This window comes from Brachycentrus maculatus, unplaced genomic scaffold (genome assembly GCF_059751285.1).
Source record: "Brachycentrus maculatus isolate JH-2025_06_01 unplaced genomic scaffold, ASM5975128v1 h1tg001092l, whole genome shotgun sequence".
Taxonomy (NCBI): Eukaryota; Metazoa; Arthropoda; class Insecta; order Trichoptera; family Brachycentridae; genus Brachycentrus; species Brachycentrus maculatus.
Genome location: NW_028281797.1, coordinates 24,529 through 43,950, shown reverse-complemented (window position 1 = coordinate 43,950; position 19,422 = coordinate 24,529).

Below are 19,422 nucleotides of genomic sequence, written 5' to 3'. Positions count from 1 at the left end.
CACAAGTCGTAGCAAATTGATACAGATGGCAATGATAAAATTGCCAAACAGTTAATGAAACTATCCACCTTTACTTATGCAGTGAACAATCGTACGTATAATAACACACACTCGTAGAATCAGAACGAGTTTCAGTTTGATGTTTGGAGTTACATATCAAAAAGATTATCAGTCATTTTCTTTGTACAGATTCCAAATATATTGAAAAATTGAAAATTGAGAATCTCTTCGGAGTTATATTGAAAAAAACTGGAAGGGGCGAAGATTGGCGAGTGTTTAGCCTAGAATTTTCACTCATGAATTACATGAAATTATAGTAACTTTAAACATAAAGAGATAATCCACACACGAGTAGGCAAAGGCTATGAAACTTAAAAAGTTGAGTCCTGAGTAGGGTCATGATAAACGGTGTTGCATAAGCATGAGTCACTTGGACGTTGGGTAATAAAAAAAAGAGGCGAAGATTGTTTACAAAGACAGGTTGGTGTGGCGTTCTATTCTCTCAGCCTATCCCTTCGAGGAAGCTGCGTGATGGTTAATTAGTTAGCTAGTTGTGATAAATATTGTGCGATCAATCTTGTTTTTTTTCAAATTGTTTTTAACTGTTTTAAAAGTACATTTGAGTTATATTTTCCTTCGTTTTTGTGTGATTTTTCGTAATGGAAGAAAATAATGTCTCGTTATCACAAAATATATAAATAGGGTATTAATAATGAACTCTTTATTGCATTCAATTCATTGCTAATATCAAATTCAAAACTAATCGCAGTTGATGATGATTTAGTGTCGGGTTGTGGTCCCGTGGTTAGTGTCGCGGACTCTTGAGTCAGAGTTTTTTGGTTGGAACCCACTCTATCACAATTTGATACCTGCTTTTAATAATGAGCCGCTTAGGCTCACAGAAATAGTGTGAAATTAAAGTATTTTTGTAAATGATAAAAACACAAATATTTAAAATAAAAAAATTAAAATAAATATTCCTTTGACTCTTTTACTTATTTGAAACATTTTTCATACTCCGCGACCAATTGTAAATACTAACGGGTTTTATCTGAATAAAATCAAGATAAGCATGTAATAGTCTATGTTATCTGATATTATCTGGCAGTTATAAAAATTCTTATAATATTACGAAATATCCTTCGGATCGACATTATTACAGGCTGTTTTTTGCGTTGCGTGTTTGCGTCGATCTAATAACCCCACTTCAGAGGCAATTCGTACTTTTATCTACCCAGTACCTACACAAATATAAGCGTGTAGCTGAAACCCAACTGGAAATCAACAATCTAATGAATACACAAGAAAATCGATAAGTTTGAACTCACTGTACAAGAACGAAATGGTCGAGGAGACATCTCTGTAATGGAGTACAGTTTACAGGGTCAGAAAATTAGACTGCGCACTTATTTACATACTCGCATATGTATGTTCAAATATAATATATGTATTTGGACTTGTCATTTGAGAACCCGCATTTTGAATTGAACGTAAATAAAGAAACGGAGTTCCTAAAATACATACTTTTCATTTGTTGGAATTTAAGCTCAGGCAGTCTGTCTGCCTGCAAAGTTACCACGTTGACTACCATGATGAAGGTCACGGGTTCGATTCGCAGAGAGGTTTTTTTTCAATCTTATATCAAATATCGATATGAACTACCATAATATAATTTATATATTTTAAAGGAATACAAAGTGTCAATTTATCTTCTTTCAATCAAAGTTTGATAAAATGGATTAGTTTAGATAAAAGACAATAGGCGTTTGATACAATTTACTGTATTTTTGAAAAACCCAATATCCATTAGCGAAAACGATTCTTTTTTATGCTTTTGATATAAGTAGTTTGATATTATTTGTAGTTTATATTTCCCTATTTTTAATTAAAATTTCACTTGGTAAATATGTATTAATTTTGTACATAGTAGTATTTACCATGTGAAATTTAAATGCAAATGGATAATTATCTCTAAAAAGTGACTGCCGAATCAATTAATAAAATTTTGTTTTCATAGTAAAAACCTCTTTAAAATTTAAGTAAAAATATGTATTTCATGCACACAATACTCTTGTAAGTTTCACCTCCATCGGAATAGTATAGGTGTCTACAAACAAACATACATACAAATACACATACATACTTATATGTATTCATTTTCATGTTTTAAGATTTAAGCATGTTTTACACCAAGTAATAACAGGCCGTGAGCAACTTCTTTATTTATCTATGTTTAATTTAAGTTTTACTTAGTAAATACCACTATTTTTTTAATGTATTTTGACACTTGTTTTGAAACATTTCGCATCATTTTCAAAGATCGTTTGATGCCCTGAACTAGTGTTACAATATATTTTAAAGAGTATTGGTATTTATCTAGTAAAACTTTAATTAAAAATGTATAGATTCAACCATAAAGTGACTGCAATTGATGAAATTCTTATTTATATAGATTTTTTTAAAATTATTTGTTAAGAATGTTTGAGTTACTCTGATTTCACAAAAAAAAAAAAAAAAAAATTCAACAAAATTATCAAAGGTTAACTAACACTTTTAAACTTATTATATGAACAAAATGGCGGATCAAGTCTTGCTATAATTTTCCTATAAAGGCGCTGTACGAATTATCCAAAACTATAACAAATATCACATTTCGACTGCCTTTAGTCTACAATCACGCTTATTTTATAACTAAAAAATAATCTTCTGTGTCTAATTTCCCACGAAAATTTCACACTTTCACATATTTCTTAAACTTCTTTAAAAAGTTTATACGAGAGGGTCAATACTTTTTAAATACAACATTTGAGATGATTTGTTTCAATTTTCAATAAAAATATGCAAACTCTGATTATTCAAAACCCACATTTTTCGATTGAGTGGAAAGAATTTAAGAACTTCGAATCCATTAATCTAGAAATGCCATTTTTCGATTTATAATAGTCTGATGCGATGAGGGGTGATATATCGTTTTTTCGATGTAAAGCCCAAGTAAGCTGCAAGGATTGACGTACGTATTCAAATTCTTACGAAAATTGGGTTTCTAAAAGAACACTGATGGTACCATTTTTTTAACGCTAATGGTACCATTTTTTAACATTAATAGTACCATTTTTTGGTAGGTACTAATGGGTATTTGTGTTTTCATGAATCCTTTTACTCACTATTTATCAGTGTCAGTAAATTCGCACTAACTAACTAACCATTAAGCCGCTTCCCCGCAAGGGTAGGCAAAGAAAATAGAACGCCGTACCATCCTGTCTTTGCAAACATTCTTCGCATCATCCACATTAATGCACCTTATTATACATACCTGCCAATTATTTCGACCCCTGACCCGGCCGCTCTCAAGTATTTGACGCACCTAATTTCACACCAAGCTTTCCTCGGTCTTCCTCTGCTTTTTTTCTGACTACATTTGCCTCATAATTTTTTAACCGTTTTTTCCTCGCTAATACGTTCCATAAATCCAAACCATCTCAACACACCTTTCTTATTTTTATCGTTAATGCTTATCTAAACCTTGCATTCTTTTTTATTTCGCCATTCGAACATCTATCATATATCGTTTTGCTGCACATCTTAAAAAAACTAACTTTGAGAAATTTGAGGTTTTTCAGATCCACGAAAACTGGAAATTTAAAAATTCTTTTCGATTTTTCAAAGAAACTCACTCACTCATTAAATTGTTAAGATGTTTACCTTTTCCATTAAAATCCTGACAGCATTTTCAGGGTTAATATGTTATATATCATTAACCGCAAAAATATAGACTTAGCTGATATTTAGCTGCCTGGTTTGTAAAAATAATATTTAATGTACTGTATCGGATCGATGCGGTGACTATTTAATTTTATTATTGTACATATATGTACATATAAAGGTTTGGCGTTCAGTCCTGCCTACCAGAATTTTAGCCATGAAATTAAAATATCGTATACATATCGCTCACTCCTTTCAACAACGTCAAAAATCAAATATCGTAAAATTTCAGTTGAGCATGTTTTCGAAATGCCCAGAAAATTTACTATCCCAGCAAAAGATGCATATTTTTAACTTTATATTTACCCGCTATAGGGCAGAAATTATTGATTTTGCATTTTGAAGAAAAGGTATTGTTTAAATTTTTTTTTAAATACACTAAATATTTTCAAATGGAGAAATAACGTTCAGGTTTTACCTAGAAAGATCTGTATCACAGTAAAAAGTACAATCAGTGGCTTGATATTAATATTTAATACATTTTATAACTTTAAAAACGATCTCGTGAAAAGTTTTTTTTTAAATATGACGTTGTTGAAAGGAGTGAGCAATATATGTTTACGGGATCCAACTTATGCAAGAGAAAGGACTTCATGGTGGAGTATATCGCTGCTAAGTTGAAAGCAAACATAGACCCTTTGGGTACTATGAATTGAGAAAATATTATTGAGAAGAAAATATCTGCAGTCTTGATGGAATATTTGCATATACAAATTCTACCAGCTTATGTAAATTGTGTACTGCCAATATGTACGAATCCTTTGACGTAAAAATGTTTATAACATATTAGTTTATCATGAAGTCGATGAATTACTGGAATTACGATTATTTATACTAATTAGTTTAAATAATCGCTTAATTATATTACTAAAATTGTAACAGATGACAGGTATTTTAATATGTTTATTATTATACCATTTTAGGGGACAGGGACATCTATTGAACGTAAAAGCAACTCATGTACTATTAAATCTTCTTAATTAAAGCTTCTTGACTGATGCTGTCACTTTTTTTTTATTTTGTTTTGATTTTAAATACTTTCATTGACTGACTAGCAGTACAAACTTACACTTTTTTTTCAAATGTGTGCTTTCTAGTTTCTTTCTTTTTCATTTCACCCGACTTAGCTTTAGTGAAGTTACAGATACACATGATACTAATTAAGCATGCTTAAGTTGAGCATGCTCTCTACCTGCATACCATTGCTTGAAATAAGCACGCTCATTTACATACATCGATACTAACATCATCATAATCAAATCTCTTCAGACGTGCTCAGAGCACGCCCCTCCCACCCGCCCTGCATGTAGCACGCTCGAATATCGAATGCTTATTTCTATCAAAGTACTCCACACACACACACACACACAGCTAGTTAATAATGAATTTTTAATTTAAGTTTTAATTGGTAAATACCACTATTTCTTAAAATTTATTGTGACACGTGTTTTGATGCATTTACCGTCATTTTCAAACACCATATACATACAAACGGTGTTTAAAAAGGATGCAGAATGCATCAAAATACGTGTAACAATAGATTATTAAGAGATAGAGATATTTACCAAATAAAACTAAAATTAAAAATGTATAGAAATAGTGGTATCCAAGTAAAACATAAATTAAAAATGGCAAAGTGACTGTCGAATAAATTAATAAAGTGATAAATATATATTGAGATTATTTTATTAAATGATCACATTTAGACCAGAAGATGGAAGCTTAGTTCCGAAACTAGTCGTCATAAAATAAACTCAAGTGGTAAAAAAACAAGTGTTTTCATTAATAATTTAATAATTGTATATTGAGAATAATGAAGACTCTTTCAAAATGCATTCATTTTAAATTTAACGTCATCCACGAGTACAGTATTAATTTAGTAGCATTGAGAATAATGAAGACTCTTTCAAAATGCATTCATTTTAAATTTAACGTCATCCACGAGTACAGTATTAATTTAGTAGCATTGAGAATAATGAAGACTCTTTCAAAATGCATTCATTTTAAATTTAACGTCATCCACGAGTACAGTATTAATTTAGTAGCATTGAGAATAATGAAGACTCTTTCAAAATGCATTAATTTTAAATTTAACGTCATCCACGAGTACAGTATTAATTTAGTAGCATTGAGAATAATGAAGACTCTTTCAAAATGCATTCATTTTAAATTTAACGTCATCCACGACTACAGTATTAATTTAGTAGCATTGAGAATAATGAAGACTCTTTCAAAATGCATTAATTTTAAATTTAACATCATCCACGAGTACAGTATTCATTTAATAGCATACAATTTCTGATTCCCGGTAGTTATTCCAATTGATATTTTATTTCTATTAGGTATATCTCTTGAATTCAGAATACTCTATGCCCGGTACGAATTCTGAATACTGAATAGATATTTCAGTATTGTGAATGATAAATTAAAACCATCCATTCGTAAAAGCTCACATATCGTTGGCTTAACATTCAAATCGCACAAGTTCCACTCGGAAAAAATGTTTTTTTTTTTTTTACCATCTTGCCCAGAAGAGAAAAGGGTAATCTAAAAATTAAAGCTCCTATCTATCGAGAAACGGAAATATGATATGATTTTTTTTATAGGTTTAAAATTATAAACAGTAGTTTTTAACATGTTCGAATGGTGATATTAGGAAAGAATGCAAGGCTGATAAAAGCACTAACGATAAAATTAAGTGTATGGAGGCGGTTTGGGTATGTGAATCGAATAAAGAAAAAAAGGATAGTCTTACAAATTTGTGAGACAAATGTGGTTTGTAATTGATGCAAAAGAAGGCCGAGGAAAACTTGCCAAGATCAGGTATTTCAAATTCTTGGAAATTGAGGAGATGCATGAATGTTGATGAGGCGAAGAATATTTGCAAAGACAGGATAGTATGGCGTTCTATTCTCTCTGCCTACCCCTGCGGTGAAGCGGCATGATGGTTGGTTAGTAAGTTTGTAGTCAGAATAATCGGCGTATGTATGAGAAGATGTTTGAATATTGAAGAGGCACTGATTGTGTGCAAAGACAGATTGGTGTGGCTTTCTATTCTCTCTGCCTGCCCTTGCGGAGAAACGGCGTGATGATTTTTTAGTTATTTTGTTAATCTTTGAATCCAAAACATTTCAAATATATTATGGAAACACACGAAAAAAAGCTTTTGAAAAATGACTGCCGATGGCCTCAAATCACATATTGGTATCGGAAAAAAACATACTGTTTTATTCAAACAAACAAACAAACAAAATGGCGCACTTGCGACGAGACGAAAGACATACGAATCTAAAAAAATATTTATTTCCAATTTCTATTTTGGGCTACTACGACTTTACGTTCGGGTTTTTCCGGTCTCGATAAACATTTTTAAAATACGTCCATTAGAATGTCACGGGGTCTAACAGTAATTATATGAAAAACGTACTAAAAAATACAATAAAAAACCCTCATCGCCCATTGGCATAAAAATGGTAATAAAAAATAAAATATCATATATTCGCCAGTCACCTTGCGTTTATGAACATGTATCCATTTTTATTTAAGCTTTACATGTTAAATACCACTTATTCTTAAATTCTACTGTGACAGGCGCTGTGGGTAGACGCTCGGCTCCGAAACTGGCGTCGCGGGATCGATTCCCGTCAGTTGCAAAATAAATCCACGAAAGATTTTTTTTCAATTGGTCTGGATGTTTGTGATGTATTTTTCACATTTACCTTCCCTATCCTTACTATCCTACCTGCAGACAAGACTGTAATAGAGGCTTTGCGGGTTTTACCTTAAAAATAATAAAATAAAAAAACACGTATTCTATGCATTCCATTTCATTTTCAAACACCGTATATACGGTGTTTGAAATGAATGCATCAAAACACATATGACAATAGATTTTAAGAAAGAGTTTTCAAGGCTTGGCATGATCAAGTATTTCAAATACTAAAAAGTAGTCAGGTCAGTAGTCTAAATAATCGGAAGGTGTGTTTGAGGAGATGCATGAATGTGAAAGAGGTAAAGGTTGTTTGCAAAGACAGATTGGTATGGAATTCTATTTCTCTCTGCATACCCTTGCGGCAAAGCCGCATGGTGGTCGGTTATTTAGTGTTTTTGAGAAAAAAAAATTTATATCACTGAAACATAGAGTTATGTCCTATAAGCGTGTAGTCATAGTATCAGCCTCCGTAGTGTTATGGTCAGCACGCTCAGCTACCATGCTGAAGGTCCCAGGTTCGATTCTCAGGGGGGTCAAATGAATGTAAGTGATTTTTTACTCCAACATTTATTTAATATTACCCTGGACTGATCACCTTTCCTTCGTGTGTTTGCGATCAAGATAACACCATTTATATGATTCAGTACCCTATGCACCAGGAACCTTGGTTAGAACCTATCCGACATTGAAAATGTGATAGTTTATAAGGAACTGTCACGAGAGGTAGTATCATACATGATAAAAATAATCAAGGACATTGGTAACATACACCAAGCTAGGACATAAAATGCCGAACCCTCTTCTAGCGGAACGGAAGGTCTGTTGACGACTGTCAACAGTCCGCCTTCTCCTGAGGAGTTTTACGTGGTTTCCTCCCAGCAATGAGAAAATGCTGAGAAATTCCTGATTGGCCCACACTAGATTATCCCTCCTGTTCCCAACACACATTTAAAAAAAAACTTTATTTAGTTAGAAGTAACGAAAATCCACTTTATGATCTATAAATCTTGTACATAATAAGCAAGGTAAGTAATAAATGCGATTCTCATAAAATAAAATAAAAATTCCTATGCATCATCGGGTTCGAAAAGGGTTTGAAGAAGAAGAAGTATAACCATAAGAGAGCATTGAGCATCAACTGAAGAAAAAAATATTAGGTCTTATTTTTTAAATGTATTAGGGTACCATGAAATATTAGGAGCATAAGAACGATCTCATAACGTAGATACGTAATCCATGGACAATAAAGACAAATCGACCTCGCTTACTGTTTTTCGGGGTCTGTAAAAGAGACGGGACCTTGAATGTTTGAAGTGAGAGTGACACTGTGTATCTTGTGGAAAGGGCTGACTGCTTTCACCATCTGTCTGATATCTGATTTCCTAGGAGACAAGTTAAACTGTGAAGATTGATGGTCGTGGAGACGGGTTTGCTTTTATACACTTAAAAAGTAAAATACTAAACATCTAGTGGATGCGAGTATATGAAGTATGTAGAGATTTGAAAAAATGGTTTCTGCGTTGTGGATACTCGCATTATAGATTTAAAAATCTTTTGTGTTGAAAAAATATTAAATTATTAATTTCGTATTAACATACATACACACACATACATACACGAATGGAGATAAAATGCACTCGAAATGTGATCCACCAGACGAATGTTCGGCAAAATGATATCATTAACGTTGGGAAGACTGGTCTAACCCAATATATGGATGCGAAGCATGGAGTTGGCAAAATAAGAATGAAAGAAGACTGAATGCAATCGAAATGCGATTTTTAAGCAAAAATATGTATGAGAGATGTTTCAATGGTTAAATAAGGAAAGAATTCAAGGCTGGCATAAACACTATCGATAACATTAAGAACGGTGTGTTGAGATATTGCTTCACTTAGGAGTATTTTCATCAATGTTTTTTTGTTGTTGATATTTTAATATAGATGAAAAAGGATATGAAAATCTTAATAGGAGAATATGTGATCTTTTTAACCAGCCTATGATAGATCGATAAGGTATAGAATTGATAAGATCAAACGATTTTTTTTTGTAAACCTCAAATATTGCTTGAATAATATATATTTTTTAAATATGCATTTTTAGATTACTTTTCTATCTTATCATTAAGGTATAAAATTGATAACATCACAAACTATTTTTTCGTAAATTTTATAACCCTCAAATATACCTTTAAAAATTTAATTTGTAATATAGTCATTAAAATAATATTTTTGTTAATTATTTCCCTAATCAGTATATGTTTATTCAAGGTATTCTTTGATTGTAAAATAATAATAAAAAGTTTTACGTGGAAGCCTCGGATCAGGGGTTTAGAATAAAGTAGCAAACTATGTTTCAGAAAATCGGTGAAAAATTCATGAACCTTCCTGAGAGTCGGCTTTACATCCACTCTGTACCACAGTTAAAACCTATCTGGTATGCTCATTGGTGTACCAGTTAGTATCGTTCCGTTTTGCTGATGACGCAATGAACTTAAAACTAAAATAAAATTATAAAATTTTATTTCAAGGGTGTCTCAACTTAATATAAAACAAATAACGTTCTTAACGAATTTCTCCAATTTTTACGAACCTTTTTTTACGAACACTTTAAAATTGATACTTCATCCGTAGCGTGAATAATCCAGTGTCCTATATAATAACAACATAAATACTATACATTTTTGAATAAGATAAAATTGAATAAATGTTTAAGAATCATTTAAATTACATTTGAAAATAAGAATATGTTGTGAAATAGTTTTTTTTTTTACGATGTTTTTTTTTGTATAATTCCTTTTGTATAATTAATTAGTTGTCCGCCTCCGTAGTGCAATGGTCAGCACGCTCGGCTACCGTTCTGGAGGTCCTGGGTTCGATTCCCAAGGGGGGTAAAATAAATATAAGTGATTTTTTCACTGTAATATTTATTCAATACTACCCTGGACTGGTACCTGAAGCGGAGGGCTGATCACCTTTCCTTCATATGTAAACGATCAAGATAACACTGCGTTTATATGACGCAGTGCCCTATGCACCATTGGGGTGCGGATAAGGGTTTTATTTTTTATTTTTTATTTTATAATTAATTGAGTTGATTTGAACATGTGATTTGAACGGGTGAAGAAAGGATATTTAAAAAAAAATTGTGAAGTGAATGTGGTTGGTAACAGAAACAGAAGACCGAGGAAAACTTGGCATAATCAAGAATTTCAAATACTTGAAAGTGGAAAAATAATATGCGTATAATATGTATCATGAGATGGATAAGTGTGGAAGAGGTGAAGGTTGTTTGCAAAGATAGATTGGTATGGCGTTCTATTCTTTCTACCTACCCCTGCAGGAAGCGGCGTAATGGTTAGTAAGTTAGTTTGTTTTACCATTTATATTTATTATTTTACTAACTAACTATGTACGATAAGAAATAACAACAATATTGTGACCTAACTAACGAGTGTTACGTCATCAAAATTATATAGATGTTACTCGCGTATGAATTGCGCATCAGCAGACCAAATATAATTTGACCATACATCACGTTCTGGATTTCTGGAAATCTACAGATAAATTTTCCATTCCCCATTGGTAAGATCCTGTTTGATTAACTGCTGGGTTTATGACCTTACAAAAATATTACACTTGGAATAAATTCGTCTTAAGTTATTCGTTTTAAAATAATGTTTTTATTTAGTAGATATCTATCAAGTTCTTCTAACCCTTGTTTGCAACCAACGGTGGATAGGGCACTACATCGTATAGAATAAGTGTTATCTTGTTCGTTAAATACACGAAGGAAAGGTGATTAGCCCTCCGTTTCAGGCATCAGTCCAGGGTGATATTAAAAAAATATTAGACTGAAAAAACAATAATATTTATTTTGACCCACTTGGGAACCTCCAGCATGGCAGCCTAGCGGGCTAACCACTACACAATGAAGGCGGACATCAATCTATCACCTGTCAAGTTACCATATAATTATATATAAGTTACTAAAATATATAGTACCTTTTTTAAAGGCATTCAATAATTTAATAACTATTAGAATAGGTATTCAATAATTTAGCCATTCCTTAGCTAAGCATGAAATCCACGTCAGCGGCTTCAGCGTTTGACTACATTTTCGCTTATTCCGTGTTTGATTCTCAAGTAAATAAAATAAAAGGGGAACAAGTATTTTTTTCAATGAATTAATATTAGCCTCGACGATTAGCATAAATGCCACTGATCACCTTGCATTTTTATAATTAACTATCAAATTAACACTAAATCTATGCAATGTATCTTAATATTTCAAAAAATAAGTTTAATATTGCAAGATGTTATAAGAAAGCTTTTATTAAGCCGAGATTTGTTTATTTGGATGCAAGATCTGAACCCGGATTATTTTACATACATTTTTGTAATTGAATAAGTTGCTTGGGAAAGTTCTTAGTTTAACACATTGTATAAAAATACTGGAAAATAATTCAACACAACCCTTACATATTTTATGCAAAACGTGATATTTTTTATTAGTTTATAAAAGACTTACTTTGCTGCTTCTCAAATGGAAAATATTATCCTTAAGTGCTGTGTCCATTAAATATCAACTATCGCGATGCTCACGCTTCAAGCGCTGTTCCGGTCTTGTCCCACGAATCCGGAACTGGAGAGAAATAGCAGGAAGTGATGCAAAAAAGCTACACGATATCACGACATATCGGACAAAGGTTTCTCCGTTCTCTGCACGCGCAGAGTTTGCTCGGTTAGGCTGTATTAGGATGGGTCACTGAATTTAATAGTGAATGATACAATATTCTATTTTCTACCAAATCACGTAGAAACTGAAGATATTGTTTTTTTTATGATCAGAGATTTATCCCACATCCTAGATTCTAAGTATGTAGTTTATTACCTCCGCCTCCGCAGTGTTATGGTTTGCATGCTCGGCTACTGCACTGGAGGTTCCGGATTCGATTCTCAGGGGGGGTCAAACAAATATAAGTGATTTTTTCACTCTAATATTTATTCAATATTACCCTGGACTGGTACTATTATTTATTCAATATTACCCTGGAGGGCTGATCACCTTTCCTTCATGTGATAATGATCATAATAACACCGCGTCAATACGATTCAGTGCCCTATGCACCATTGGGTGCGTATAAGGGTTAGAAGATGAAAAAGTTTATTAAGCTCCAATCGAGAGATTTTTTAAGGCGATCGGCTGAGCAAGCGCTTGGACGTATTTACGCGCACATTTTTTTAAAAGAATATACATTTTTTTTTAAAATATATACAGATTGAAATAGATTTTTTGTAACTCCTTACCCTTCAAAAACTCATTGTTTTTCAAAATCATATAAGTACACGCATTTATTTAAAAGAAAAAAAAATAATACAAAAACGGCATTTAAAGCAATAAATTCAATAACCTCAAATGTAACCAGGTTTAAAAGAAAATTAAGTTGTGATTTATCGTATATTGGGCCTTAAGTATGTACTTTAAGTGTACGCAGTATATTTAAAGTTACTTACAGACGGTAAGATTTTGATATTGTACTGACATTTCTTGGTGGAACTGAATTTTATATAATAAAATAACAACTACCTATGTTTATAGTTTTTATAACAAATATTTTATTTGACTAGTGACCGGGTTTCATCAGTAACTAGTGATGACAGACTGGGACCAGTCTGATGATGTCGGTAACGAAGAAATTCGATCACTGGTCAAATACAATAAATGTGGAAAAATATATTTTTGTTATTTATTATATATGTAGATGGTAAGATGTAAAAAAAATCAACGATTCATTACGTTTCATTCATACCGATTGAAGGTTTTTTTTAATACTGTTAATTCCGTATTTTATTATTTATTGGTATCACAATATATGTTGTATGTACTTTCTCGTTTATACATTTCAAGGAATGTGAAATTTGAATGTCCAATACACGCATATTTGAATAGTTTCACTCAAAGAGATAACCACAAACCACTGTCATGTAATTTGGCATGCCACAAGTGACCATTATTCAACCTTTCTCTTTGACTTTGGATACTTCTCGCCACAGGGACGTTGGAATGACCTTTCGTGGGACAGTAGACTGATAATATCCAGCAGATCGAATAACAAGAGGAATGCGAATGCCAAATTCGATCTCGTCTGATAGAAATGATGGAAAACATTTGTCTTGCCGATCATAAATTTGCAATTTGACCTGACCCTTGGAATCAACCGAGTTTGAAGGCACCGTGGCGTAGTTGGGTAGACGCTCGACTGCGAAACTGGCGCTCGGGTTCGATTCGAATTCAAGAAATATTTATTTTCATATAATTTATTGATTCGGCCTTAACTTTGTGGAATTACATGTGGATATTTTTTAATTAAAGATTTGTAATAAACCACTTAATGAGTTTTAAATTAAACACGAATAATTTCGAAACTAGTCGTGTTTAATGAAATAATAGTATTTAAGTGGTTTTTTACAAGTGTTTATTATTTTTTTAAAGATTTTTTTTCAATTCATCTGGATGTTTGTGATTTATATTTTACATTCCCTATCCTTACCATCCTACCTGTAGACAAGCCTCTAAAATAAAATATAAATGTAAATTGTTTTTATTGTTGTCATTCGTTTTATCAATTATTATTTTTGAATCACAATTAATTGTCATTTATGTATGGAGTATATTTTTTATACATTTATTCATTGGACACTCACTTTGTGGTAATATCTGAATGCAATAATTTCACTTAGTATTATATAAACCACTTTTCTATAAATTTATTGTGACACGTGTTTCAAGGCATTCCGAATCGTTCCAAACACCCTATTTTTCATTATTTATTTGAGAATTTTACTAAAATTACTGCGAAAAATCATAAAACTTTATTTTCGGTAGAATATATTTTTCACAGGAAGAATGTATAACACACTGGGCCAAATTTTGACCTTGAAATGGGGTAAGTTTATATTGATGGATCACCCTTATATCATCGATTCTCTTAAGTTTTCTAAAATCTGATACAAACAAAAATATGTGAAAGAAACAAAAAACTCACAATACTAACCTAAATATTACAATCAAAATATGTATCCCAATGAAGCGCAAAAACTTATTATTACAAATGAAAATTTCTAAAGCTAGTAATTATACACCTTTATTTACACATTTACTTTAGTATTTTCGCTTCATGTATTTTATTAAATTTATTTACTAAATATTTATAATAATATTCCAAAAAATAAATTGTTTAGTTTTTGAGAATACTTTTCTTACGTTCTCGGAACTACCCTTCTGTCATTTTATCCCCGTCAAAAACATCCCAAGCTTTGTATCGAACCTTTTCATTTCATATATAGGTTCAAGTATTAAAAAACTTTTATCCTGAACAATTTAAATACTAAAGCTATTAATTTTGTTTTCGCCGAGGCTTAACTGAAAAGTTTAACGGTTCACTAACGTGAAGTTTATTGTATCACCATTAGGCACGCCTCTTGGGGGAATAAATGAAAACTTCTGGATCATCCCTTACTATACTATATCTGCTATTTTTCTGGGACTGAACGTTTATATCCACTCTGTACCTTAATGCTATCTAATTGTATTTTTTTCATCTTTTACTTTTCCGCACATCTAGTACTGCATCGGATTACTGATGTGTTAACTTGATCTTTAATTACGAGGACGTTACATTAACCGTTCTACACATACGAACGTACGTACGCACGAGAAAAGATATCTGTTCCAAAAATATTTAATGCGTACCGGATACACTAACTATTTTTTATCTGGTTTCATACCTGACAATATTTTGTGGCAACAAACGTTGTGATTTTTTGCTTGTTTATAAAAATATGCCTGAAAATAGCCCGAAGGTAGGGTGGTTAATAAATTTTTCTCTTTTCCAATAAAAATCTTTCTTAGTAACTATATTTTTATTGTAAAGAATAATATAGGTTTTTCATTAATAGAATATTGTTTAATATTTTGATAATATTGTGAACCGGCAACTGCCATGGATCTTCCTCGAAAGACATCTATAGGAAGACCAAAGAATTCGTGGATGCTTCAGAAAGAAAACATGATTCAAAAGCATAGCCTAGGTGACGTTGCCCATGGCAGAAGGACCTACAACCTGAGAACGAGGAGAGCTGATCCCACCAGCTTTTTAAATATTGATTTGTAAAATAATTTCTCCTAGTTATTTCGTTTTAAATGTTGAAATTACTGTAAATTGTAAAGCACCCTTATGGTGATTTCTCACGAAAATGGTGTTACATATGGTAAATAATAAATAAAGGCACATTGATCAGTTCTGATTTTTCGGTTAGCAAACAAGAGTGGTATAATAAAATGTGGTAGAAAAATCACACATATTTATTATTCCCTGCGAAAATTTAACACGTAGCTTCATGTATGCATAACACTAACCGATACACTTTAACAACCGTTTTTTTTATAAATGAAAAACTATATTTTATATTGGACATTAATTTAAGGTTTATTAAGATTAGAATAAATATATGTATACACTTAGATATGAAAAGGAATTACCTTCAGCAACCTTCCGTCCACGTCACAAGAGACGGATAACGGAACAGACAGATCTTCGGTTATATAAGAAGGAGAAAAAAAAATTAAATGAAAATTATATTCACACAAGTAAATTCAAACCGATTGTGCTATAATCACTTATCACAGTCGTTATCAATTTATAACGATACAGACAATACCTTATACGAATTTCTCACATTTTTGGAGTTCCCGATTTCTCCCCTATGAAGTCATTGTACTCAAGTATATTTTGAGTTTAGGTAGGTACACCGTTCGTACTTCCTCCCTTTAAGGCGTATAACTCTAAATTGATGCGTAACGCGAAATACCCACTTCAATTGGAGATTTATCGATCCCCGTTAGGAACGAACTGGCGGATAATACAGAGGATATTACAACTGAAAAAGAAATAATAATATCATATGATAGGGCATCATAGAGGTACAAACATTCGGGGGTAGTTTAAGTAATAAATGCATTTGAATCGTGATATAGTTATTTCGGATGGATGCATTATTTTTTTTGAAACCAACTCTTACTTCTGGCATCGGCATTAAAAGTGCCACTGCATTAGATCAATACTGACTTTATTGATTTGATAGGTCTTCCTATTCAGGTCTATGATCCGGCAATATGTACATCCCATCTATTCTGCCTAATTTTCGATTTTACATAGAATTACTAAACATTTACACTGCAGAAAGAAAAACAACACATTTTTTTTATCATTGTCATAAGAAAAAGAGATATTGAAATTAAATAATGTACTTGAAAATGATAATTTATATTTTCTTTTGAAAAGAAGATATTTCTAATATAGGTGTATTTCAAAATCACCACACATAAACAAAATCATACGATATTGCCTTTTGAAAAGTTAATAGTTCTAATACAGGTGTACTTCAAAATCACCACACAAAAACACAATCATACAATACAGTAATATTATAAATTAAATGGAAAGATCTAAAAGAGCAGTACAATTATCTTTTTTTAATAAATTTGTCGATATACCTAAACCACGTTACATAATAAATATACTTATTCATAAAAAAATACAAAATTAAAACATTCCTTTGATTCTCAACCTCCCTTTACGGCCCTTCAAAAGTGGAGTATGCGGACTACCGTTTCAGTTAAATTTCACGCCGCATCTTCGGGACAAGGAGTTGTCCTTGAGAGACAGTAAACCTCTCCAGGAACCGTAGCGACACTAAGTATACGGGTACCTTCATGAATAGGTCACCGGTATGGAGCGCATGTCGACGTCTACTGTTGAATAGCAAATAATATGTACATTATCAATGATTTGTACAATTTTGAGTAACTCCCAACATGGATAGGGAACATTTGGATCTCGAAATATATGTAGTAAATACTACACTGGTATTTTAAAAGCATTATTAACTTTTTGGTGTGGTAATATAACACTCCGCTTATCATACATCGTTCATTTTGTGTAATACCACTTAAGAGTACACGTCAACTATAGAGTTGACCTGTAATCTATTGTCTTTGATGAGGTATTGGTTATTCTCAAACCGGTTATCGTGAAGTTTTATGGTTAATAAGAACCCAAATTAAGAAGACAAATTCTATAGATATTAAAATAAGAAAAAAATTATTTCTAGAAACATATTTATACCAATATAACTGGTTTTTAAGAAGCTTATAAACAATTCAATGCCACCATTTTATGTATACGTATTCCAATATTTATGTGTATTTTAGTGAGTATTTAGCATTTTTTTTTATGCGTGAAGATTTAAGTATAATACAAATATATTAAATATAGAATAGCAAAAATACAAAGCAATAAAAAAAATGTCCGTAATTACTATAAACTTTTCTTAATTTTCAGTAAATGACTTTATTTAATTTTGGAAAAAACAGTTTTCAGATTTAAAAAAACCTATCGTTCGTCTATTCTAAATTATTGATATTTACAAGATAATAATTTTTTTATAATAAAAATACTTGTTTTATGTATTATAGGAATAGCTACAGAATTTGGAAAATTCTTGGCAATATTGAATGCCTGTTAGGTACATGAATCTAAATAACGTTAGGTGACCCTTCTGGAATACCACATGTCATTCAAAGTGCTCAAATTCGGAGAACCCAGCCCAGTTTACGGGAATAGATTTTCAATTCCAGATAAAACCATCTTAAATTTGATCAGCTTCAACCCTTAGGACGTAATTCCTGGTATTTTAATATTCACTCCAAACCTTATTCCAGCATTTCCATTAAATTCCCTTATTAACCTGTGCAGTTCTATAAATGTACCGATACCTTGAAATATATACATAATATATAACCTCTTGTCAAAGAGTACAAACGATCCGGGAAATTTAATAATGGTTGGACTAAATATTTGTAACATACTAAATATTAATACTAAATATTAAATAAAGTACACTGAATGCAGTCAAAATGCGATCTCTCAGAAAAATGTGCGACAAAACGATGTATGATAGATGTGCGAATAGTGAAATAAGGAAGGAATGCAAAGCTGAGATAAGCGTTATCGATAAATTTAAGAAAGGTGTGTTGAGATGGTTTGGATATGTAGAACGAATAAGTGAGGAAAGAACGGTAAAACAAATTTGTGAGGCGAATGTAAGTGGAAAAAGGAGCAGAGGAAGACCGAGAAAAACATGGCACGATCAGGTATGCCAAATACTTGAAAGTGGTCAGGTTAGGAGTCGTAACAATCGGTGGGTATGTATGAGGAGATGCATGAACGTGGAAGATGCGAAGAATGTTTGCAAAGACAGAGTTGTGTGGCGTTCTATTCTCTCTGCCTACCCCTGCGGAGAAGCGGCGTGATGGTTAGTTAGTTAGTTAGTTACTTAATTACTTAGGATTATTTATTTAGATAAAATAAATATGGGTAGGTTTCAGTAGTTCAGTCGCTATATATCGTAAAAAATCTCTATAATTCTTTCGATTTCAGCTCCCTTTATCTGGTGGATTAAAAAAAATCCATTATATTTTGAAAAAAATGTTGCTATTTTTTTTCGGAATTTCAGCAATGTAATATTCATGAGTGGAATGGTGAAATTTACAGTGTATAGTGTGATCACTTAATCAGACACAAAATTGGTCATAATTCCTCTGTAGATACAGACTTCCACACTCGCATCTGATGCATTTCTTCGTATTTGTTGAAATATCAATTGTATATTGCTGTTAATAATTTAACAGTGTTAATATTATTTATTATGTCTGACACTGGATTATTCAACCTACGGATGATATGTCAGTATAATTTTAAACATATATCCATGTATAAATACAACAAACAGTAACTTAACGAGAGTATTTAGAGTACAATTCTTATTATAAGTGACTTTACTTCATGTGAAACATCTATCGTTCTTTTTTATATGAAAAAGATG